This window comes from Lycium ferocissimum, chromosome 8 (genome assembly GCF_029784015.1).
Source record: "Lycium ferocissimum isolate CSIRO_LF1 chromosome 8, AGI_CSIRO_Lferr_CH_V1, whole genome shotgun sequence".
Lineage (NCBI taxonomy): Eukaryota > Viridiplantae > Streptophyta > Magnoliopsida > Solanales > Solanaceae > Lycium > Lycium ferocissimum.
In genome coordinates, this window is record NC_081349.1 from 12890671 (window position 1) to 12918193 (window position 27523).

At 34.2% G+C, this 27523-nt stretch overlaps 1 pseudogene; it reads right to left on the reverse strand.

The window, feature by feature from the left end:
- Positions 1 to 13432: 13432 nt before the first annotated feature.
- Positions 13433 to 26962, reverse strand: LOC132066624 (uncharacterized; annotated as a pseudogene).
- Between the last annotated feature and the right edge of the window lie 561 nt (positions 26963 to 27523).

The window sequence follows — 27523 nt, forward strand, 5'->3', positions numbered from 1 at the left end:
ATATCTACCATCCACAAACCCTAGTTTACTCTTTCCTAGCAGGCTTATACGCATAGTACTGCTCCATAAAGTGTAATTTTCAGGTCTAGTTAGCTTAATAGAGATTAAAGCACTACCTGGAGTATTAGATGTTTGAAGAAATAGCAGATGATGTTGATCCACTGTCGGTGTTGTTGTTGACGAAGTATGAGTTTCATTGGGAGTTGTCTCAGTACTCTCAGTGCCTTCATTGGTGATCGCCATTGATTACTTCAATTCACAGATCAAAATTTGCAGAAAAGTTGTATACGACCCACTTCGATTTTGGTTCGAAGTTAAGAAATAGTAATAGATTCTGAAGAAACTCACTCGAAGCCTTCAATTGCACTCAATTACTCAATTGTTCTTCGACAATTCAACCCTAATTTGGCAGAATCGTAACAATCTTAATTGTTTGTGAGATTTCGATTTTACAGTGGAAAAACACTACTAACAGAGAACTCAAGCTCTGATACCATGAAAAATTGTGAACTCACGAAGGTTACAGAAATGAGAAGAAGAGAACTTATTGTGAAGAAGAAGAGAATTAAGTTACATTTCAAGCTCTAAGAAAGAGAAAAGCCTAGTCTAGAATATATAACTGCATCTAACTAATTGTATAACCAACTCCACTAACTTATTGTTCTTGGTATTGACCACGCTCATACAATTCAAGCACCCAACATGTTGGTTAGCGAAATCGAGGTAAATATATGAGACTTTAAACTTTTATTCTTGCTTTTAAAGCTTTTAAAAATTTGCTTTTATCTGTTTGGTCCATGCGTTGGAACGAACGTGTGCACGACAATTGGTGATCTTTGGGGCTAACCGCATATACTTTATGTTGCAAGTATGCTAACCTTGAGTAGCTAAATCTAGGGGTGGGCGTTCGGTTTTTCGGTTCGGTTTTTCAAACTTCGGTTCGGTTTTTTCGGTTTCGGTTTTTTGAAAGTGAATTCGAACACCGAGAAGAAGTTCGGTTTTGAAGTTCGGTTCGGTTCGGTTTGTTTTTTAATTCGGTTTTTTTGACATGGGCCTAAAATGGGATATTTTATCCGAATATACATTAGGCATTGCCTAATGGTGTTTTTTATTAATAAAGAGAAAATGTTCTCGCCTAGCCTACAATATGATCCAGTGGAAAATATACGAAAACTTCCTACACTGATCGATATACACAATGCTTTGAGAAGTATGACAATTTGTCCAACTCCTTTCCTTCATTCATCTTTTCTTGATCTTAATTGCACATCCGTATTCAAAATATTTCTCCCTTGCTTGGCGTTATGCCGTATGTTCCATGACCAAGTTTGCTCTAAAATTCTCACCGCCTTTGCAATCCACATCCGTTGGAAGGTACTTAGAGAAGCAAAATAGAGCCTCCAATCCAAACACTATACACGTTTGGTGGAGCTATAACCTTAATTTTCATGGAGGTAAATTTCTTTGCTCATTCTATGAGACTTTATTGAACATAGTTTATACAATGTTTTCATAAAGATCCTTCCCGATATCCACATCACACTTCATGATCGAGTTATACGTTGTTTCATGAATCGCCAGCCTTCCATTCCAAATCAAGCGTTGAAAAAGTATAAAAAAAAAACGAGAAAAAAAAACGAGAAAACTGAAATTGAAAAAGACATGAGCAATTAGCTAACACTGTTCGCATATACCGAAAACCCGTGTTGTACCGAAAAACCGAAAAATTGGTGAACCGGAACCGAACACCGTACCGAAAACCGAAAAAACCGAAAACCGAATTAATTCGGTTAACCGATTGTTTATGCCCACCCCTAGCTAAATCGATGGTTTATATGTCATGGCTTAGTGCCACGGCGTTGGAGCATTGGGTATTCTCCCTTTTCTTTAGTGATATATTTTGGGGCATTACACATGTTGCCATGAGATACTGTGGGGGCATTTTGCGTGCTATCAGAGACTTGTCAATGGTTGTCTGGTTAATTTCCTTTGTCGCAGTTTAAACTATATATGTCTTGTATATATGTTGTGATTTATTCTTATCTGAATATCTATATTATTCTTTGTGGATATATTTTGTTGAGATAAAATTAATTTAAATATTTTTTACATATTTTGTTATGGATATATTTTTTAATAGTTGTTCGGGGGTACTCAAAGGGATGAGTCCAGAATTTTACAGATTATATTTATTTACAACTTACTCCTGACTTACATTAATTTCCATCTAGATACTGTCGTAGACAATATAACTAGAGTTAATCCGATGCTGAGGTGGGCCAACACTTTATTCATGGAGGCTGCTGATATTTTTTGAGGTTGCTGATTTCTTATTAGTTTATTTTTTCATTCTTTTGAGATTTTCATATCAGACATTAACCTCTTGTAATTGTTGAGATGCTCCATAATTTAGTTTGGGGAATTTGTGCTAGAGATTGATTTATTATTTCGAGATATTAACTTTAATTAATTAATTAATTAATTATCGCTTTAATTAACATATCAGAAATTACATATTAGGGATTGGATCCCCCCAGTGATGATCTGGTCCAATTCCTTTAGTGGTGCATCAAAATTTTAACACGTGTCTCTTTAACATTTTAACGGACCAGATCTAATTTATTAACCATGGTCAGAATCTTTTCTGCCCGTTTCTCTCCTCTTAGAACCTTGATGACTATCACTGACTAGTCCTTTCCTTTTTTCTTCCAATTATCTCAAGAGAGAAAGAAACAACAGTAGTTTTAAGCAATTCTTTTAACAATCAATAACTTGCTAGGAATTAATGGGATAATTTCTTAGTCTTCTAAACTTGAAAGCCAATTCTAGTTATGGATGTACTACGATTACTCCCTGGTTGCCAATGACAATGTAAAATAACTTCCCTTTCCTTCGCCCCTGTCCGATTGGCTCCCTTCATGAAATGAAATACAATAGTTGATTTTATTGCAGACTTCTAAATCTTTATTTGATCTGCACCAACGAAGCCGTTGTTTCTGGTTTTAGTTGGTGTTGGATTTTCTTAACTATACCCCTATGTTGCACGGACTTTTCAAAAATAGCGTCGGGTGCGTGTCGGATACTTCAAAAGTAGTGCATTTTTAGAGAATCCGACACGAGTGCGGCAACGAAAGTGAAGAGTCCGCGCAACTTAGCTATACCCTAATAATTCGATTTATATTATGAATCTGATTAATTCTTGAAGAACAAACAAAGGCGAATTATCGGCGGAAAATCTGACAAGCTTAGAATTATCCGGTTATTTACTGTGGCAGACTTGCTTTTACTAGAGTATTTGTTACAGTGACAGTGAAATACTTTGACCAAGGTTAAGTGTTTTGGTTAATAAATTATATTTGGTCCGTTAAAGTGTTGAAGAGTCACGTGTCAAATTTTTGAGGCACCACTGAAGAAACTGTACCAGATCATTACTGGAGGGGATCCAATCCCTACATGTTACATTACATAACTTAAAATATATGCAAGTATAGAATTACATATTGTTCTATCTTTTCAAAATGGTTTTAAAAAGAAAAAAATAAAAAGTTGATGAGTGTGCTTGACGAGAAGAAAAAGGAAAGGAAATAATTTAATACTCCCTTCGTCCCAAAAAGATTGATACATTTAGCTTTTTGAGAGTCAAACGAGTTGTTCTTTGACTGTAATTTTTTTATATCTTTTAAATATTTTAAATTATTAATTATAATGACTTATAATACTTTTTACATAGTTTTTTAATATGCAAATTTTATTTCAAAAAAATTAAAGATTCTATATTCAAATACACAGTCAAAATTAAAAAGTTTGACTCTCGAAAAACGAAAAGTGTCAATCTTTTTGAGACAGAGGCAATAATAATTTATCTTATAGTATATATACTCCAATATTTCCCATGCTCAAGTTCACTTTGAAGTGCAGCATCTCAGACAAAAAAGAAAAGGGTGATACATCCATGCACGTCTTCTTTTACAGTTTCACATCTTTGCCTCCTTTACAAGAAATATAAATTCAATTGTCAATTTTATTATTTAAAGAGAACATTTTTAGTAGTAATTCTTTTGCAAGCTGTACTTGGAGTACCGCTGTATCCCCAACTTTTTAAGTATTCAATTCAAAGCACCGCTATATTTATAATTCACATAAAGTAAAGATATATTTAATAGAAAATGAAGTACTATTTATTTATTTATTGTATTTGTTGGTGGGGTGGTAGGAGTGGGGAAAAGAGGGCCATTGGTTTTGAATCTTTCACTTCACTATTTCAGTCATGCAGGAATCTCAACTGTTTAGAAATCCTCAATTGTTTTGTCTGATGTTTGTGGTAATAATACGAAGATGAAATGAACACGGAAGTTATTTTGGTACCTTATCCAAATGCAGAAGAGCCCGTTTGGATTGGGCTTTATAAAAGTAAAATATTTTGCTTTTTTTTTTGAGTGTTTGTCAAATTTTGAAAGCGAACTAAAAAAAATAGGATTTTAAAGTCGTTTTGTCTTAAAAATGTATAATCCATAATGATAAAAATAATTGGACCCATTTAACTTAAGATTTTTATTAGAAAATTACATATTATCGTAAGTAGATTTAAATAGAAAAGAAAAACAAAACTAGAAGCTTATAAGTACAAAAAAAATAAACCTAAATACTAATCAACCAAAAACACAATGGTGATTTAGCCGACAATGAAATTGTTTATTTTTTTTAGAACGTCTTTTAGACAATATCTAAGCAAATCAAAATTTTGTTCACTATTTACTACAAATTCTTGAAATCCAAAGCGGAGCTCTAACTCACTTATGTATAATCCGCCGTAATGATATTTCTAAAGGGTTTTAGTTATATGCACGTTGTAAAAGAGCTTTTACACTTTCAGTGTAATCTAATTAAGATTTTTATTAGAAAATTACATATTATCGTAAGTAGATTTAATCGGATGATATAAAAAATAGAAAAGAAAAACAATAGCAAAAGTTAACCTAGAAGCAAAAGGAGGAACAAAAAGAAGAGTAGTAGGTACAACTTACAAGGTCAACTAATTAATCAAAGACTAAACCTAAATACTAATCAACCAAAAAAACACAATGGTGATTTAGCCGACAATGAAATTGTGTGGTCGCATTTTTTGAAGCAAAACAAATTAGCATCACGTCTTTTAGACAATATCTAAGCAAATCAAAATTTGTTCACTATTTACTACAAATTCTTGAAGAATATATTCCATGCTCAAGCAGAGCCATGAGACCATGGTTATTCGTTATATTTGGCAAAATGTCTTGACTTCTGTTTCGAACGAGATATATTGGATTTTCAATTTGAAAAGTACAGATTTTTCTTTTTCAATTTTGATTGCCCAATTTGAAAAGTACACTTAAAATATGTCCAATTGACGATTTATATATTCAGTTAATCAGGAGTCATGGATTCTTTTAGTATGTCCAAGCTGTACGATTCATGAACTTAAATTTCAAAGCTTCAATATTTATAAATGTTACCCCTTAATTAATAAAATTAATAAAATTTACTATATATGTTTTTTTTGGTCCGGAAAAAACACTACTGAAAAAACAAGAATTAGCGGCGGACAAATTTATAGCTAAACAAGCAAAATCCATCGCTAGTCCTAGTTAGCGATAGATTAACAAAAAATTTGTTAGCCAATTTTTACTCGATTTTTAGCGTATTTTAGCGAAATTCATTTCTAACTTCAGTTTTTTTTAGTGAAACATGTTACGTATTAAGTAGTTACAGTACGTGGAGCATAGTTTGGAGCATATCCAATACAGAGAAGGAGGATGCATGCATGAGTCAAAACAAAGTCATGGACAACATGATGGCCTAAGAAGTTACTCATAGTGTCATTACAAAAAGCGATAATTGGGCAATCACCAGAATTAACTAATATATGTCGTTGGTAGAGTTTTCGTGATATATAATCCTGGAGAGCTGCTTGGTCAAAAGTCGGAAGTTCTGAAAAAAAAAAAAATTATGATGTTTAATGGCATTTGAAGTGCAGTCATGTTACGTTGCGCCTGCTTATTTGCCACCCTATTTTGCTCCCTAACTATATATACTCGACAGATGAATCATTCAATAATCTCAGCAAGAACCCGCAGTCATTTAGAATTATTTGTAATAATTATTTTGTGATGTGAGTTAATAGTATCGTGATAAAATATTAGAGCATTATTTTCTATCACTAATCATATATTGCGACTTAATTTTGGCTTAATGATTTCAAATTAAAAAAAATAGGATGGGACAACGTTTCAATAGTGGACAAGTACTGCACGTTCCAAATTTGAAACCAGACATCATCATCATGCCCAACCTTCCATTTGAATCAAGTCATGTGGTAATATGGCTGGCTGTATTCAATCTAATCAAGTCATTATTTGTAAAAGATATTTAACGTTAGAAAGTGAATCAAAAGGCAAATAATCAAATTAGAAAAGACAACATTGTCGTAAAGCATGTCGTCTTCCATTATGCAAATCTTAAATTTTTCACTGAACAAGTAATAGATCCAAAAAGTTGTGAAACTCAAATTAACTTTCCTCGTTTGTTTAACTATACAGAATCCGCTAAAGCAAAGAGAAATGAAGATTTAACTTAAACATTCGTTAAATAAGGAAGATGGACAATGTAGAAGCTGGGACTATAAAACATAGTAGAATGTTTAATCACTTGTAGTTACAACCACGCTAAAAACAATACAAGTTTTAGCCTCGGATGGAATTTCATACTATATTGTAGCGATGGAATGGAGATGGAATTATGGTTCTACCGCTAAGAATGACAAAGGCATAAAAATGACAAAATTAAATCCATCACTAATTAAACTAATTAAAGTGTATTTTTATTAACAGTTGATAATGCAAAGTCAACGTCTCTTTTTTTGAATTATTCTCTTACTTCTTTATCTTAGGTGAAAGATAAAAAGTCTCTCATTAATTAGGAAAGCCTCTTTTAATCCTCTCCTTATATTAAATTGCTCGCTATTGGACTTTTAAGAGCTAGTAAAAGAAAGTAACCACGTGCACATGAGAAATGTGACTCGAAGAAAAAACTAATCGATTTGCCTCCTATTGGACGCTCACTTTGTGTTAAAAAATCGTCACAGGAGAAATTTTGATTTACCAACATGATGGGATGAAGTAATATACAGAGCATCGAAATATTTATTTAAATTCCCGACATTCCGAACATGGGAAGTTTTAATGTTGTATTATCTTCAGATTTTTTAAAACATCGGCCGGTGGAGTTCAGTTTAAGTTTTTGTCTAGTCTAGCAGATTCCAAACAAACTTAAAACTGAAGGTCACAAGCCCACTGCATTAGCATGTATTAATAAAAAGGTTTTTCTTTTTTAAAAAAATCTGTCAAAACATGGATCTTGATGATCACGCCTAATTTTCTAATAATAAAAGAACAAGTTATCGTTGTAAATAAAATTTGATTTTGAGAGAGAGCTTAGGAAGAGTTATATGCTAACAATTTTACTAAGTTCACGAGTTAAAATAATTTTCAAATTTAATCGTAAATTATCAGCTGATGAAAAAGAACAAATAAAGAAATACAAAGAATAACTAATGCAAACTAATGATGGGTATTCAAATGAGTAAAACCTAGGGCGATAGTTTCCACAATTATGAAAATGATCTGCCACTTATTGGTATCCCTGTGTTCAAATTAGTAATTTAAGAAAACAAGTTTCTATTTTAAGAACCCCAAAAACAGAAAAGCAAACCACACTGGATACTTACGTTTTTACTTTTGAAAGTAGTTAAATATTGAGGCCAAGCCTCGAAATTTATAGCCAAGCTTTTGGGTCTAAACAAGTGTGGGAAATCATCCAAAGCCGAAACCGAGCCGAGTGACGACAACAGCGCGAGGAAGACTCTCTTCTCAATTCTTTAATAGCTAGAAGAAATAATTCTGTATATAAGCACATAAAAAGTGCTTTCCCTCACCAATGTGGGACAAAGTGCCTCTGCACAAATGAAATTTATTTGAATTTTATTTCCCACCATTTTCCAATTCACACTTATCTTTAAAGCCTGTGTCTTCAAAGCCCAACAATTATCTCTCCATTAATCTTGCTTGTTTATTTTATCGATCGTGAGTCCTTGTTTAATCGTAGAACTTCCCAATTACTAGCAATAATTCTCTCAAATTGATCACTCTCCCAAGTTGATTCACAATGCGTACATAACCGACTCACAATGATCATAAACTAGGGAATTTCACCGCGCTTAGCGCGGTTGTTAAAAGACATCACTAAATTAATAAAAATTCTCTATTAAAATAATCAATATAGAAAAGATAATAATTTTCATATGTGTATTTCTATTAAAAATGAGGAGGAGAGTGGTTACTTGTTTGACATTTCCTTAACTCACTCACATAAGTTGCTAATGTATGCCTCTCACTTCAAATATAAAATACACTAACTGAGTATTCTTGAAGCATTTGTTTCTCCCATCATTCTAAAGAATCTATATATAAAGGTAATGTAAGTTTTTTTTAGTACAATAAAAATTCAACACAACTTTTTATTCTCTTTATATTTTATATATTTTTTATACTTTTGGACCCGCATAATTGTACATGATAAAACCAAGATCAAGGCACATACTAAGAAGAAAAGAAAAGAAGAAACGGATGAAAAGATAATAAATGGTTACAAAAAGAAATGATTGAGAACTTAAAACGATCAAATTTTAATAGTAAATTCATTTACCCTACAATATATGAAGAATCAAACTTCATCTTTTAGCATGACAATTGGTATCTCTCTTCAACAACAATAAAGAAGATAAATTAGAAAGAAAAAAAGGAATTAGAGAACAGCAGAACAAACATGAAATCAGAAATGATTTACTAATTTAGTCGAGAATTTGCTGGCACAAAATAAAACAATAAAAAATATCAATTGTTTCTTATTCTTCTTGGTCCCTATTTTTCAGCCACAACCTGCTATCCAAAACACTCCTTGAAGTACAACTAACTTTTATAATTTTCCAAAAATGAAAAACTATTTTCTATCATGAGCGAAATGAGTTTTGACTGAATTTGGAGGTGTCATAAACAGTAAATAGTTTAGAATATAAATGAAAGGTTAAAAGCAAACGATTATTAATACCCAAAAAGATGTAATTCCTATCGATCATAAAAAAAAGAAGAAGTTAAACTACTCGTAATGAAATATAGGAGACACAAGTAGGTAGATCACACCTTTTGAGTCTTTTACCTCATATCAGATACTGCTAACCTGCGGATGCTTGTATACCAGGCTTCCCTTTTAAGCAGATAGATGCAAAGTAACATACAAGAAAGGTGCTATCTATTAATTTGAGATAGAAATTTCAGTAGAAGTTGAAATATAGATGCTAAAAATAGTAACATGTATTATATACCATTAAAGGTTGAATGTTAAAACTTACAACTATTCTTAATCCCCTAAATTCATGTTCTAGCTATAAAGATTGTTTACCTTTTAAAGCAAAATACAAATAGAGAAAATCATAACGGAAATCAAATACAAAATTCCAAATCATACTTTTCTGTTAGAACTCAAAAGTTGCATCGTTTACAGAGATAAAATAATCTCAGATTTTGACAATGAAAATTAGCTAAACAATATACAATATATTCGTGAAATTGAATACAAGGCTAAATGAATTAGTAAGTTTGTTTGTATATGTATGCAAACATTGAAATAAAATAATCTAAAGATCTGGCAGACTCACATATAAAATTGTTGCAATTGCAACGACTGGAAAGCCGAAGGATCTGTGTAAACTTTTAGGGAGAAAGTCTTAACTTTTCTTTTGTAGGAAATTGAACCCTTGCAAATTCTACTTGAAAGTATACCATCGGATTATGCCATCTTAATATACTAAGTTAATGAAAGGTAGGAGTAGTGAATAATTGAGGTAGTAAATATTGTGGCTTTTAATTATCTTTACAATAAAGAATATGAATTAGTGGAGTAGTAAATAATTGAGGTAGTAAATATTGAGTCTTTTGATTATCTTTTCAATAAAGAATAGGAATTGGTGGAGTAGTAAATTTTGAGACATTTAAGTTTTTACATTAAAGAATAGAATTGAAGAGGAGTAGTAATTGACATTTTTATTTTTGTGGAATAAGAAAATAAGGGAAATTGTCAAAAAAAAGGAGAAAAAAGATAATTGTGGTTCTTGGCCATAGAGAGGTGTCACATCACCTTGTCTATGCCTAGCTTTATATTATATATATATAGATTATCCCTAATTAATCAAGCTAATGAATTTCTTGATTAACTTGAAATGTTGTTATTCAACTATCCAAATCTTGAAATATATTTTTCAAGTTTTTAACAAGAAACTAGGACACATTCAATTAGAGTTTTTCAATCGAACAAAATAAATACGTAGTTACATAAATAGAAATAACTGCAAGCTTAATTAATCAAAAACTAATCAAATAAATCATCCAACAATTGATTTCATCAAAACCCAAAATAAAATATTTAAATTACTCATATTTATACTCAAAAGTACAATAATAGAAGTCAAAGGAACATCCATAAAAATAGAAAATAGGAAAAGTTAAAAAGAAAACTCTTCAAATCTTTGATTATATTGAATTCAAGACTTTTGCTACCCAAGTCGAGGTGGTGAATGGGAAGAATAAAAGAAGCTTTTATATGGTGCAAAAATTGTTCAAACGACCAAACTCGCCTTCACCTTGTTTCTGGTTTGCCACTCCCACATCATAAAACGTGCATTCTTGCTTCAATTTCCCTTTTCCACTTCCAATCAACCAACTTTCCTCAATTAGGAACATTTGATATGAGTTTTTGCAGTTAAACTACTCGAGAACAATCCAAAATGGGGTGATATTATTGTCAAAACATAGCCAATTATGCCACACATCGATTGATATCATTCGAAAAAATAGGGATATTGACACCTATATACAAGGGAATATAACCCTAAATATTTATTGGCATATTCTTTGGTCAATTATCACGTGTGGAAATTTAAGCTCAAAATAATTGACATTGTATATCCAGCTCCAACTATAGCGGGGCAATTCGCAGGAATGTCTTTATTTTGGGGTGGTCTTTAATTTTTGGCCATTAAATTGGTGTTCATTAGAACTCCTTGGTTTTGGGTTCCAACCCCCGCTCAGTCAAAAATTTAAAAAAAAATCGCAAGACAAAGTTTTGCATGATTCAGGCAGAGTTTCAACTTTAACTTAAGGTAGAATTTTGAAGGCAAAATTCTGCCGCCTATGGCAGAATTTTATCTTAAGGCAAGGTAGAATTTTACCTCTAGGCAAAATTCTGCTTACAAATTCAAACCTCTGCCTTGCGAAATTCCTTCTTTTTTTACTGAGTTAGGATTGAATCCGCAAATGAAGGGAAAAAAAAATTAAAAACAGCACCAATTTGACGGGTAAAAATTAAAGACCACCATAGAAGAAGGGCAATCCGCGCAAAAAAATGACTATAGCATGCGATTTAATTGGAAAGTCAATATTATGTTCCTTGTGACTTTATCTCGCTTTCTTCACATTTTCTTAACCCCCACCTCAGATTTCTTCTCCAACAACCACTCAATAACACATAAAAATTACCAAGTGATCCTCCGTAGTCAAGGATAGTTGTAGGTCGCTGGACGGCTCCATTTTTGGCATATTTTTCGTCAATATTACAATATATTATATGTGTATATAATGTATTTTCCTGTATATCACACACTTTTTTGGGGATAACAAGATATACATTGATATACATGAAAGATATACACAGATATGTCAAGTTAAACTGTTAAAGAGCTCCATTTTCAACACATTTTCAACAACAGTTTTAATGTATATCATGTGCGTATATCATATATATATATACATGTTGAAGATACATAAAAGTTTCCAAACTTCACAATTATCTAATCCCAGTAACTCATCTGGAACGCTATGCCACCACCAACGCAACTTGATCCAAACTTACGGTTACTCAATTCCCCACTATAATTCATTCCTTTTATTTTAAATCAGATGCTACTTGCTCTTTCCATTAATTGAAGAATAGTACAAATTTTCGAAATAAAAGACAAAAATAATGATCTTATTTGAGAAGATATTTAATGATAAGTAAATGAAATTAAGCACGTCAATGAACCCGTGTAAATCAGCTTTTTTAACAGCCTTTAAGCTTAGAGTTGTTCCAATTGAACACTCAACCTATTCAAAAATGTCATATTAGACACCTTTTTGACAATCAGCAAAAAATTAAGGAGAGTGTAATACACTCGCCAATGACATGGCAAAGCAGCCAATTAATTGATTACACGTGGCATTTTGGCTCACAAAAGCATTAAAAAATTATTATCAGAAGAAAAAAAAATTATTTAAACCTATTTAACTAATAATAAAAGAAAATAGAAAAACCATTTTCTAGAAAACCCATGCCCATCCACCGGAACCCCTCCCCACCGAGAAAAATGGAGTTTCACCGGAAAAAGTTGTGAGACCCAGATTTGATTCCTTTTTCAAATGAACTTTTTTTTCTTTTCTTTTTTTAGATATGAAAATTTTAATTTTGAATAAGATGTGTTTTGGTAGAAGAGAGGTAGCGAGAGAGAAAGAGAGTGGCGGCAGTGGTGGGTGTCTCTTTTCTCCGGCGAACATGGTGGTGATAGTGTTCTCCAGATCCGAAAAAGATAAAGAAAAAGGTGGTTGAAAAGATGGATGTTAAACGTTAAAGATGAAACTTCAATGGTGGTTGGTAGAATAGGGTTGAAGATGAAACTTCAAATTAAGACCAGTAGATGGAGAAAATCACAATGACAGTGAGAGACATGACATAGATGAGAGCACAAACTCAGATAATAGTTCACAACACAATAGGGAGGAAGTGCAAGGAACAATTGGGAAGAACAAAACGAAAAAAAAAAAAAAGCAGTAGCCAGAGTGTTGGAGAAGACGGCTACAGTATTCTAAACTTTTTTTTTTTTTTTTTTGCTTTTTTATTTATTTAATTTAAGTTATATTTCAATGAAATAGAAAAGATGAAATTTTTGCCAAAAAAGAAAAAAGAAAATTATTATTGAGATCCACTAATGCGCCTGAGGAAAGTGAGCAACACCTTTTTTGCCATGTCAGCATTTTGTGTCTAATATGACAGTTTTTTAAAAGGTTGAGTATTCAAATTGGAACAACTACAAGTTTAGGTCTTCGAAGTGAAAGAAGTGGACGGCGGGTGTACGTCGATGGGTTTAGCTAAGTAAATCTTTTCGCCCAACTTTAATAATTTTTCATCATTGAGCATTATTTTTAATACATTCACTTGGTATCTAATCAACCTTCTTTTTTTTCTTTTTTTTTCTTTTTTTGGTATTGAACTTCTTACACATGAATAACAGTTAATGTTTAATCAAGAAATCCTAACGCTTGCAGACAACTCCACGTCCATAAATTCCACTGGTACATCTCAAGCTAGGCAGCTCCAAATTATTCAACGAACTCTCAGTCTTATTTATTGCTTGAAACTTAGCAATAGAACAATCAACATTAAAGAGTCCTGAAGCTGAAAATTCTTTATCACCTCCCATTACAGGTATCAAAACACCCATCTTCACTCTGCTCACATAATTCCTTCTATAAGTCTGGCCAAAACACCACTCACTTCATCATTGAGTGAGAAACATTTGAACCCAAGTTCAAGATGAGCAAAACAATCGTCTTGTGTTATGCCATAATTATGAATTTTGGATTCTTTCTCAGTAATAGGCACCACCTTGGCTGTAATCTTGAAATTGTTCTCAACTTCAATTACAACTTCGTTAGTGTTGCTGATTCGAGTAATGGAGGTTGTTGGTCCAGTTTCAGACATCCATTTGTTGAGATATAATATAATTAAATAAAAAATGTGTTTTTCTTAACAACTTAAGCTTTTGATGAAGTGACCGCACAATTAAATATCGCATTGTATCACGCAAGAAAAATAAGAAAAATGCAGTTTTTATTATAATAGGTGACCCCTTTTGTTGCCCTGTATTTAGAAGTTTGTCACTTTTTTTTCCTCTCAAAATTAAACCCATGATACAAATGTAATTTTGAATTTTAAACTTTATATCAAGTGGCTAACTTCTAATACCACCAAAGTGAATACTTGTACAAATCAGTCAAAAAGTTTTTTAAAAATGTTCGGTTCATTGTAAACCAAAAAATAGACTCGTGCACACATGAGAGGTATTAAGACAATACATAATTAAACATTACCTTTCACCTTCGTTGTTAGGGAGCGCAATTGTTTCATCATCAAAGTTGATGGAGAGGCGATCGGTGGCATCATCCCATGTTGTTGGCTTTTATGCTCTGACATAAATCTTATGAGTACCATAGAGTATATCGATTGATTGAACCCAAGTGAAGTCTCTTTTCATGTTCTCGTTTCGTTTTCCTATAAAGTGGGCATTGATGTGGAGATCAGAATCTGAAACCAAGCAAAATTTTTGGTCTTTCTTGCCATGAGAGTAGAAAGTAATTCCATCTGCACCAATTGAAACACAAGAGAGGGGTGGGGGGTGAATTGTAAATTTAAACTTATGAGTTAACTGTTCGTGTACCTAGTCGACTCCCCTACAATTCTCAAAAGCCAAGTTAGCAGATAATTAATCTTAAGTAAATTTAATGCAGAAAGTAAATGAACACAGAGAGTTTTATACTAGTTCGGATCACCGGTGTGGTTCCTAATCCAGTCCCCTTAGGTTACAAGGGTTTCCTTAGAGCTCTTTGAGTAACTTGGTTATAAATCTGGTTCGGAGTGAACCGTGACTCTGATTTTGACTTTTGTCAATCTTTCTCCTAATGATAGCCTTGACCTGTATAGCAAGATATTTTCTCTTTTCTTTTCTTAACACTATAGTTCTCACAGACTATAATGCTTTTTACAAGATCAAGAGTAAATAGCTATGTTGCTCAAGTGAAGTTGTAAGTGTCTCTGATTCTCGAGGGCTGTATTTATATTGGTGTGCCGTCTTGTACTGTGATCTTCAGCAGATGATGAAGAACCAATCGTTCCATTTGATTGATTATTATTTGTTTGCTCTAAGGTAACCCAAGGGAATTTGTATCAATCAGGGATCTTGAAGGTATCCACTGATTGATCTTGATCTTGATTCTTGCTTTCTCGTGAATGATTCAACGTCTTCTTTCCTTTGTGGAGGCAGGTGTAAGAATCTTCCGGGCTATGTCTTCTTTCCTTGTGAAGGCTCTGATGAGATGCCATGTACTGGTATTGAGATTGATTTGTATGTTTTTCTTGTGTAGATTTCTTGATTGGTCTTCCTTCCTTGTAGAGAAGATCCTGGCTGTCCTTCATTAAGATGTAGGGCCAGCGGTCAAATAGTTTCCTTGTATAGTTGGCTCGCCTCCTTTGATGTCGAGGATCTCTATTTGCTTCCATCATCTTCCTTTTTGAATTTCCTACACATGACACGTGAATTTGTCATCATTAAAACATATAGAATAAATATTCTTAAAGCCAACAATCTCCCCCTTTTTAATGATGACAACCAAAAAGGAATGTGACATTTTACTTCCCTGTTGAACTTGAGAAGCGCCCCCTGAGCATGTCTTTGGAGGTCCTTAAACTAAGTCCTGTTGAGTTAAATATGCTCCCCCTGAACATGTGCTGGAGATTCTACATTCCTTGTTGTTCTTCTCCCCCCTTGACATCATCACAAAACACACACACACACACAAAAAAAAAAAAAAAAAGGGCAAGTAACACATAGCAAATAGCAGGTAGCATCAGAACTTGTTAGTCTATCTTAACTAATGAGGAACACAAACAGTCCCCTAGAAACCAGAACAAACATAGTCAATAAGGACAAATCAAGTCCTCAGTAAGACAAAACAAAAAAGTTATCCAGCCAAAACACATAAACAGTCTTAAGAGGAATGTTTCCAAACGTATTTTAAGGTGTTGATGATGCGGTCAGAAAAGGAGTTGTAGGAGGTTTCAACATTCTGGGACACAGTGGAGTAGGAGTTTTGGACAGCTACAGCGAGATCATTGTTGGAGGTTGTGGCATTTCTGGAAAGAGAGTCGACTCGCTCGAGTAGCTTCTTCACGGTCCTGATGCCTTCCTTTTTCAACCCTTCCATTTCAAGCCGCAGTTTGCTGCCGTCCCTACCCTTTTCTTTTGTGATGCTCACAATTGTCGCAAGAGAATCCTTAACCTGCTAGATACTCTCTTTTATAACACCCAAATGCTGCTTCACCTCAGCAATGTCCTGTGTCATAATAGGAGGAAGTGGAGCATAGCCTGGTTCGACCTTGACCTTAACAACATCCTTTTTTATCCACTCATTGTTAGAAAATACAAACTTCATACTAGCGAAGGTATGATTGTCATAGGTAGAGTGTACCTTTTGCGCAAGATAGTCAATGAGATCAACAAACTGATCCTTAAGAATGTTAGAGATAAGCATACCGTATGGGAGGCTAGCAGAAGGAGAGGGATCCTCAGAACTTTCAAACATATATTCTTTGAACCATAGAGCCTAATTAATTTTGTATTTCTTGAGCAGACAATAGACCACATACACATCCGTATTTGTAATGTTGCTTAAGGAGCCACTCGGGGTAAAGGGGTTGTAGCAGTGATATGAGCAAGAATGCGATTAATGAAGCATATGTTGGAAGGACCAAAATCTGATAGGTCCGACCCAAGTCCAGAGATGAAGGCGCGGGCTTCTTCAAGGGAGACTTCAAAATTCTCAGGCCAACTATTTTTCATGTACTCAATCTTACCAGAAAACCTAACACCAAACACTTTTTCAAAAAGAAATTCATTTATCACCAACCGCGTACCATAACAAGGGTTTCCAGTTCACCACTATCTTTGGACAGACGAAGATTCGCATAAAACATCCTAACAGGTTCTTTGTTTTGGTCTTTTTAGAGGTAGTTTTTTTTTAAACTTGCAGAGTTGCTTCTTTTTTTGTCAGAGTAATGGCTGATAAGATCATCATCGGAGGACTCAGTGAGATCAACGGGTTCCTCCGAGATAGATTGCAGAAGCCGACTTGACCTTTGACAGTTTGAGCTTTCACCTTTGACTCTAACCATTTTTTAGAGAGGGGTGGAGAAAAGGAGAAGATAAAAGGGTTTCTGAGTTGGTTTGAAGAGAAGAGAGAGATAGAGAAGAAGTTAAATAAAAGAGGGTGAGAAGAGGAAAGGTTTTGAAAAGAGATGAAGAGGCGTGCCTTGAAGAGTTATGACTCTTTAATCATAGGGACTAGGGGTAATGATGGTGTGAGGGAAATCATGTATGGGGAAGAGGCGAACAACAGAGGAAAAAAAAGTAAATAAAGAAACGTGTAAAACTAATTAAGGAAAAGAGAATAATAAAAATCTTTTATTTTATTTTATAAGGTTTTCCTAAAAAACTATGTGAGTCTAAAATTTAGGACAGACAATTATGCCAAGGTTGTTACGAAGTGTACAAAAACATTCCTCTAGAAGAGGTTTTGTAAAAATGTCAGCCAACTGATTTTCAGAATCAACAAATTCAAGGACAAAATCACCATTATCAACATGATCACGAATAAAATGATGTTTAATGTCTATATGCTTTGCCCTAGAGTGATGCACAGTATATTTTGACAAACTAATGGCACTAGTACTATCACACATAATAGGGACAGATTCATAAACAAGTTCATAATCAATTAACTGGTGCATCATCCATAGCAACTGAGTTCCACAAGTGCCGAGAGCCTAACACTCAGCTTCAGTTGTAGACAAGGCGACTGAAGTCTGTTTTTTACTATGCTATGAAATCAGCGAGTCACCCAATATTTGACAGGTACCACTGGTGCTTTTTCTGTCAGTCTTATCATCTGCAAAATCTGCATCTGAAAAACCAATTAGATCAAAATTATTAGAGTTTGGATACCATAACCCGATTTCTTGAGTTCCTATAAGATATCTGATGATCCTCTTGACTGTCATTCGTTAAGTGAGATTCCTTGGGAGCCGACTGGAATCGTTCACATTTATACACGCTGAACATTATGTCTGGTCGACTGGCAGTGAGATACAGCAGTGATCCAATCATTCCTATGTAGATCTTTTCATGACTATTGTTAAGTGAGATTCCTTGGGAGCCGACTGGAATCGTTCACATTTATACACGCTGAACATTATGTCTGGTCGACTGGTAGTGAGATACAGTAGTGATCCAATCATTCCTCTGTAGATCTTTTCATCGACATCTTTGCCTAGCACATCTGTTTCTAGGCATGTGGATGGACTCATCGAAGTGCCAAAAGCCTTTGCCTTTTCCAAGCCAAATTTTTTGATAAGCTCCTTCGTGTATTTGGTTTGACTTATGAATGTGCCCTTAGTCGACTGCTTTATTTCTAGTCCTAGGAAAAAAGTTAGCTCTCCCATCATTCTCATTTTGAATTCTCCTTTCATCAAATCAGCAAAATTCTCGCAAAGAAGAGGGTCAGAACTTCCAAAAATAATATCATCAACATATATTTGAGCGACTAAAATATTTTATGAGGATTTCTTATTGAAAAGAGTTGTGTCGATTTTTCCTTTGAGAAAGTTATTTTTAAGGAGAAAAGAGCTTAGACGTTCATACCAGACTTTAGAAGCCTGTTTTAGACCGTATAGAGGTTTAGTCAACTTTAAAACATGATTTGGGCACGAGGAATTTTCAAAACCTAGGGGCTGTTTTACATAAACTTCTTCTTTTATAAATTCGTTCAGGAAAGCACTTTTTACATCCATTTGAAATAGTTTAAAGCGTTTGAAGGATGCATATGCTAGTAAAATACGAATGGACTCTAACCTTGCTACAGGAGCGAATGTCTCGTCGTAATCAATACCTTCCTGTTGGGAGTAGCCTTGGGCTACTAGTCTTGCTTTGTTTCTGATAACTTGCCCTGATTTATTCATTTTGTTCCGAAATACCTATTTTGTTCCGATCACGGAAGCATTTTGGGTCTAGGAATAAGTTTCCATACTTGATTTCTTTCGAATTGATCAAGTTCTTCCTGTATTGCCTGGGTCCAAGATTCGTTATTTAGAGTTTCATCAACCTTTTTAGGTTCAAGTTTTGACACAAGTGCGAGTGCTGATGTTTATTTCAAAGATGATCTAGTCTGCATTTTTGCCTTTCAGTCTCCAAGGACAAAATCATTTGGAAAGCTTGCTTCGCTTCGCCATTCTCTTGGAATGACGACAACTTGAGGTCCTGAAGCCTATACCTCCTCTGGAGTCGACTGATTTATGTCAGTTTTATCTATTGATTCATTTTCTATTGCTGCGGACTCTGTTTCAAGAGCAGTAGTCGACTGGCTCAACACAAGTTCTTGTCCTACATTGTCATTAGTAGAACTAGTTGGTCACTAGGGTTAGTGTCAGTGAAAACAACATGAATAGATTCTTCAACGGAAAGAGTTCGTTTATTGTAAACTCTAAAAGATTTGCTCATATGTGCATAACTCATGAAAATACCTTCATCACTGCGTGGGTCAAATTTCCCAAGATTGTCCTTACCATTATTGTGAATAAAGCACTTTCATCCAAATGGATGAAAGTAGCTTATATTTGGACGTTTACCTTTCCATAGCTCATATGGTGTCTTCTTTAACACAGGTCTTATCAGGCATCTATTCAATATATGACATGCAGTGCTGATTGCTTCTGCCCAAAAATGATTTAGCAATCCTTGTTCCAAAGGCATTCTTCTTGCAGTATCTTGAAGAAATCGATTTTTCCTTTCTGCAACTCCATTCTGTTGGGGAGACATTGGAGATGAGAATGTCTGAGTGTATCCTTGTTTTGCACAGAATTCTTCAAAGGATTTGTTTTCAAATTCCTTTCTATGATCATTGTGAATAGTAGATATGAAGTATCCTTTTTCTCGTTGAACTCTTTTGCGGAATGTATTGAATTGTCCAAAAGCCTCATCTTTATGAGTCAAGAACATGACCCATGTAAACCTGGAAAAATCATCTATAACAACAAATCCATATTTTTTACCACCTATGCTAGCAGTTCTAGTAGGTCCAAATAAGTCCATGTGAAGAAGTTGAAGAGGGTTGATGGTACTAACAATGTCCTTGGGTTTAAAAGAGGTGCGAGTTTGTTTTCCTAATTGACATGCATCACAAATATGATTTTTTGAAAAATTCAGTTTAGGAAGGCCAAGAACTAAGTCAAGTTTGGAAAGTTTTTCAAGAATGTGCATGCTAGCATGACCTAGTTTTCTATGCCAAAGCCAAGGATCATTAGCTATTGATGCAAGACAAGTAATAATAGGGAGATCAACATTACTTAGCACGTAGATATTATCTACTCTTTCAACAAAGATGATGAGATTTTTCTCAGCATGACTTAGAGTGCACTTGATGGCATCGAACAGTACTCTGAGACCTGCATCACATAGTTGACTAATGCTTAGGAGGTTATACTTGAGTCCATTTACCAAGTATACTTCAACTAAATCGAAGGAGGGACTCAGAGTGATGCGTCCAACTCCAACAACATCTCTTTTTGCATTATCTCCAAATCTGATTTGTCCTCCAACTATCTTTTTCACTTATTTAAATTTTTTGCTTTTTCGGGTCATGTGTCTCTGTAACACCCACTATCATTTACCTGCATGTTCTTTTTAAAGCTCTTCTTGGGTTGTTCCTATAAGACAGAAAAATCAGTTTCTTTTAGGTACCCAAGTTGTCTTGGGTCCTGGAGGGTTAGTGGTATCTTGCCCAACACTTGTGACTTTGTGCCTCCAAACACATTGTCCAGAATTTGTATTCTTGTATTTGCAGTTGAAAGATTTATGACCCCTTTTATCACAAGAATAACATGAGAAATTTTTAGAAAAATCATTTGATATGGAATAGAATTCAGTAGACGATTTGTTACTAGTCGACTGGCCTTTATTAAAACTGAACTTTCTATCTGTATTAATGGTGATCTTGTTATATCCGACAGAACTGTGGCTAGGTGACTTCTTAATGCTATGCAATTGAATTTTGATTTCACCTAGTTCTTCTTGGAGCAAGTCTACTTCAATTCGACTTGCTTCTAGAATAATTTGCTAGTGCTTGCCAACTTATTGTATTCATCAATCATCTTTTGAAGGTCATCAGCGTCCAAGTCAAGAGATGCTTGAAGACCAACGCATTTAGAGCAACTAGGAGTTCTTACCTCACTAGTGTCTGATTTGTCCATGAAGCATATGTTTGCTACATCTTCAGATTTTGATTCATCTTCATCACTCCAGGCTCCATATGATCTGGAGGTGTGTTATTTTCAGTAGTTTTTTTTTCCAGTTCTGGACACTCAGCTTTAATGTGTCCTGGCTTTCCACATTGATAGCATCTGTCATCATTCTTTTGTTTATCATTGTTTATGTTACACCCCATTTTAACCGGATTAAATTAGAGTACAACATATTGGTGATTTCTAAACTAATTAACTAATTTAAGAAGTCGCCACCTAATTAATTTATAGGTGAATTAGGACACCTATCGATTACTTAATATTAACTCCGTTTAAAGTCTACTAAACTTAAGATTCTAAGTAAGGGTTCAACTAATCTAAAGGGAAGGTGTTAAGCACCCTTTAAGATCCGTACTAAAACGGTTAACCGGCCGGACTTAAATTAATTAAAGAAAGATATTTTTAGCCAATAAAGTATATAAATAGTAAATAATTAAATGGTTCGCTACTTATAAAATCAAAGTTTCAGGAGTAAAGTTAACTTTTAAAATAAGGGTTAACAAGTGAGTTGGAGATAATAGAAGTTAGTAATATCCTTAACTTACGACAGAGTTAAAAGACGTATGGAAATGATAAGGAAAATTAAATGGGCCAACAAACTCATTTCTATTCTAAGGAATCTGATTTAGACTTAAAATATCTCATGAATTAAATCACTTTTTTATTTTTGGGGGATCAAAATGTTAGCTTATCAAATAGGCAGGTTTATAGGATTGATTACCGATTTAAACTACTCCATTAATTAGATGTGAATTCTAGACGTTAAGTAGCAAAAGGGTAACATAATATTAAAGCACATGACTCATGCTAATTCTTCCCAAGCATCGCGAAAGAGTAGGGGGTGAGGGAGTTATTTCCACTATTTTGGTATCTTATACATAGTCGGGACAAAAAGGAAATAACAGTTCACGAAGAGTGACTCCATGTCCATGCTCGGAAAGAGTCTCACATTGAGACTCGGATAATGCTCCCATTTGTGCACATGTAAAACAAAAGATGAAAAAGAGAGGTTAGAAAGAAAAATCTGGTTCCTTAGTAATACATAAAAGATAAATAACTAAAGGGAAATCACATTCTTACTTATACAACAATCATCCATGAAACCAAAACACATTGTATTACGGATCAACGTACGGGACCAAACATACTAACAGTTATGTGACTCTAAACTAAATGATGAAATACTACTTTAAGATTAGTATTCCACTTTTTTTTTTTTTTTTTAAAAGAAAATTCATAATCGGATGACTAAAGTTGACAATATATTCTCCATAACAAATAAATAGGGACAACCTGGTCACGAATGCATTTGACATTTTTAACTCAACATTCAGAGGAGAAAATACTTTGTAAATTAACAATGCTAAAATAATATTACAGTCTATACTATTAATCACTTTACCAAATCTAGGCAGGAAACTTTCTCGGAATAGATTTTACACATTATTTCTAAAATACTAACTCATGCCAATAGAACTCTACCATTCAAACATTAGCAAACACAAGTCAGATTAGCAAATATACCAAATACGGTTCCTAATGTAACATCTACCTATCATTTCGAAAGAAACAACCGGAAGATGGTTATTAATAATTGGAGCATAGCATACTGCTTGAAGTTATGAAAATAACTCAAGTGTCGGAGTTTTCTAATAAATAACACAAGACAGAGTTTTATACATGATTAATGAGAAAAAAAACTTTAATGATGCCTCTTAAGCCATCCAGAAAAGAAAAGGAAAAAGACACGAGTAAAACATGAGACTGAGAGAGATGGGACCCTTTTAATATATCCTTTCAATACTCAAATTAGTAAACATCTGTTAAGTAAAGGATCTTTTAATATTTGAAAGAAGCAAAATACATAACTTTACAATGTTCACACTTTCTATTTACGTCAAACAGAACAACAAAACCCAAAAGGGATTCCTAACATGATATTATCTACAACCATTGCATATTCACATCTCAAAATGAATAAAGAGGAAAGGATGAAATTTACCTTTCACGGGAGCAGTGAATGGGGCTTTGATGTTTCAGATCTACTTTCCTTCGAATGAATTAAAACAAAACGGACAAAGATCGAGAGAGGAAAATTACTAAAGTTACTTTGAGAGATAGTAGAAAAATATCAACAGCTTAAAATGAGAGAGTATTTTTATGGTTCCAGCTTGGTTTCGGCTGAAGGATTTGAGATATATTTATAGGCCAAAATTAGGGTTTTCAAGCTTGAAATTTGAACACACAAAAAGGTCACGGGCTGGTATTTTGGCTCCAAAAGAGTCGTTTGGAAATAGAGACAAATCTCGAAAAGTCAATTTTCTACGAACTTAGAGAATCAAAGATCAACAATGACTTAGCCTTTTTGTTTACTTCATCGATGAGAAAGAAGGGTGTCCTTAAACGCTAGAAGACGAAAAACACAACAACTTCATGAAAATGGGACGGCAATTACTGTACTATGAAAGAAAAAAGTTGGATCTTTTTCTCAAAGGGGAAGGGGGAGGCTGCTGGAAGGAATAATATGCTAGAGAGATAAAGAGACGTAATATTAGGGTTCTAGAATTTGGTATGGGCTAGACGGACTGGGTTGTTATTTGGGCTAATTTGGGGTTTATTGGTGGGCTGTCTGAAATCTGGTCTTTTCCTACCTCAAAACATTTCTTTTTTGGGCTTCCTCATCTTAATAACCTAAACACTTTACAATTATAGCACTTACTATTTACTACTATATATATTTATATTGTATAGCCAAAACAACATATAAAAATTATAACTAAAAACATACATATAAAGATACTAAACAAATAATACTGGTACTATGAACTATAATGGTAGTAATTAACATAGTGACCATTATTATAGCACTAATAATACGTACGAGTGATGAGTAATATAATTACAATAACAATGCTACTATTAATAGCGATAGTAATAATAATTGTACTATAAAAATATTTATAATAATAGGACAAAATAGTTTCTTATTGACTAGGAAGCACAAAGAAATTAATTGGAGGAAAAGCGGGAAAAAATTGGGTGTCAAAAGTTTCTGTAACCACTTCGTGGTTTTTGTCTCCTTTTCCTCAGGATGCTTTTGACTCCTCGGTTGATCATAGCAAGGGCCTCATTGCTATTATCATCATCTTCACTTTCTTCAGTGGTAGCTTTGAATGCGAAGTCTTTTTTTTTTCTTCTCGAGCATTTCTTTTGATATGATTTGTCTCAAAGGCCATAAGATTTCCTCTGAGTTCATAGTATTTCATATCATCCAGTTTTGAACTCTCAAGAACAATAGCTTTTGTCTGCCAAGGCAAACTTCTTACCAGTTTCCTTACTTGTTGCCCACTCGTATAGACAGATTCAAGTGATTTCAGTTCACCTAAGATCTTATTGAAACGAGAAACATGGATTCGATGTCTTCATCATCTTTCATCATGAAAATTTCGTATTCCTTTTGGAGAGCATCAACTCTGGATTTTCTGACTTCTGATGTGCCCTCATAAGTGACTTGCAGTTTGCGCCACATTTGTTAGTTGTTTCGCAGTTTGACATCTTTCTAGATTCTTTACCGCTAACTGCATAATAAATCAAACTAATAGCTCTAGCGTTAGTTGATATTACCTCTTGCTGCTCTTTTTTAGCATTCGAATGATTCAGTGTCAACTTTGGTCTTTGGATCAACATTCGGTACTGGCTTACATTTTTTATTACCAGTCATGCTTGGTAGTCAATTGAGAGCATAAAGATTTTGAACCTTTCCTTCCAGTGGTTGTAATGCAGTCCATTGAAGTATGGGGGTTTCAATGGAGAGTGACCGTCTTGCAAAATTGCACCGGGAATGTGATAACCGCATATTTTGATCTTTACTCACGTCTTTGTTAGGCGACTTTCTGTGAGACCTGCTCTGATACCAATTGAAACACAAGGGGGGGGGGGGGGGTGAATTGTAATTTAAACTTATGAGTCAGCTGTTAGTGTACTTAGTCGACTCCCCTGCAATTCTCAAAAGCCAAGTTAGCAGATAATTAATCTTAAGTAAATGTAATGCAGAAAGTAAATGAACACAAAGAGTTTTATACTGGTTCGGATAACCGGTGTGGTGCCTAATCCGGTCCCCTTGGGTTACAAGGGTTTCCTTAGAGCTCTTCGAGTAACTTGATTACAAATCTAGTTCGGAGTGAACCGTGACTCTGATTTTGACTCTTGTCAATCTTTCTCCTAATGACAGCCTCGACCTGTATAGCAAGCTATTTTCTCTTTTCTTTTCTTAACACTATAGTTCTCACAGACTATAATGCTTTTTACAAGATCAAGAGTAAATAGCTATGTTGCTCAAGTGAAGTTGAAAGTGTCTCTCGATTCTCGAAATTTGTATTTATATTGGTGTGTCGTCTTGTCTTGTGATCTTTAGCGAGATGATGAAGAACCAATCGTTCCATTTGATTGATTATTATTTGTTTGCTCTAAGGTGATTGAGGAATTTGTATCAATCGGGGATCTTGAAGGTATCAACGATTGATCTTGATCTTGATTCTTACTTTCTCGTGAATGATTCAACGTCTTCTTTCCTTTGTGGAGGCAGGTGTAAGAATCTTCTGGGCTATGTCTTCTTTCCTTGTGAAGGCTCTGATGAGATGCCATGTACTGGTACTGAGATTGATTTGTATGCTTTCCTTCTGTAGATTGCTTGATTGGTCTTCCTTCCTTGTAGAGAAGATCTTGGTTGTCCTTTATTAAGATGTAGGGCCAGCGGTCAAATAGTTTCCTTGTACAGTTGGCTCGCCTCCTTTGATGTCGAGGATCTCTATTTGCTTCCATCATCTTCCTTTTTGAATTTTCTACACATAACACGTAAAATTATCATCATTAAAACATATAGAATAAATATTCTTAAAGCTAACACCAATAAAACGTGGATCTTGGCAAACTGCTCCTGCTTGTCACAACTTGTGTTCAAATAAATTAAAAGGCTGTGCAATTGGATATACTATAAGAAAAATGACTTTTAGCAATATTTTTTTTGTCAACCGAACATTTTATTGATTTCCTCAAAAGAATATCTAAATGTTAAATATGGTCTTTAAAAAGTAAATATTGCCACAAGAAAGACATGGTTGTCACCTGTCATTATAGAAACCCCCCCCCCCACCCCCCCCCCCACCCAACCCTTAAAGATGAATATATAATAGTGATATTTAGTTACAATTTTTTGATCCATACAACACATTCATTGGGACATAACAACGATTTCTGTTGGTCATGTTTAATATCGATTTTTGAATTCTAAAGAGTTTTTAGACTATCAAGTTATACTTAACTATACATTCATATATAATAAGATAAATGATAACCTGGAAAATAAGTCAAATCAACATGCTAAAACAACATGTCATTCAGTGATTTAAGTCAAATCTATCAAAAAGTAAATGTGGAAGAGAAACTTACTGCAAACAGGTTTTCAAGAGACACAATCAACTTGACAAGTAGTAGGGCAAGAACAAGGACACGTATGTTCTTGATTATAACAACTCGGGTATTTCTTGTTATTGCACTTACACTTCTTTGGAGATGTTGATGGAGGAGAGGGAATAGGGAGGTGGAGGTGAGCCATCAATGCAAATAGGCTTACAAGAACGACACTCAGTTATGCAGCCATTAGGACAAAATTTGGGACAAACATGTGGAAGATTTTTGCATTGCTTGATCTCATCATTAGAGCGATGAGAATGGCTTGGATGGTAGACTAGCATTCCAGGAGGAGTGGCCTATACTATTGCCACAAGCATTACCAAGAAAATCCCAAATCCCACAACATTGTGGGCATATGATCGAGCCATTTTCCTTTTGAATAGCTGAACTATAAAATGTTGTTGAAATACTGGACTTGTATTGAGTTATGGGATTTCCTTAGGAACAACCTCCTCTTATAGGAGTTCAGGATGAAAAAAGTACCTACTTTTTCGTGTCATAATGTCAATGTTTTTAGTATAATTGCAATTTTCTTGATTAGTCATCTTACACATGCTTCTTTTATCCAGTCAACCTCAATACTCTCTTTAATTTCTTTAGTGGTGTCACTATCTGCATTACTGCATATGGCATCACTTGATCATAAAGTTGCCAAACAAAAACTTATCGCATCTTATACATTTCATATAATTTTTCTTGAATTTTAGTGTAACTTAGGAAATAATTGAAGTTTAATTAACTTTCA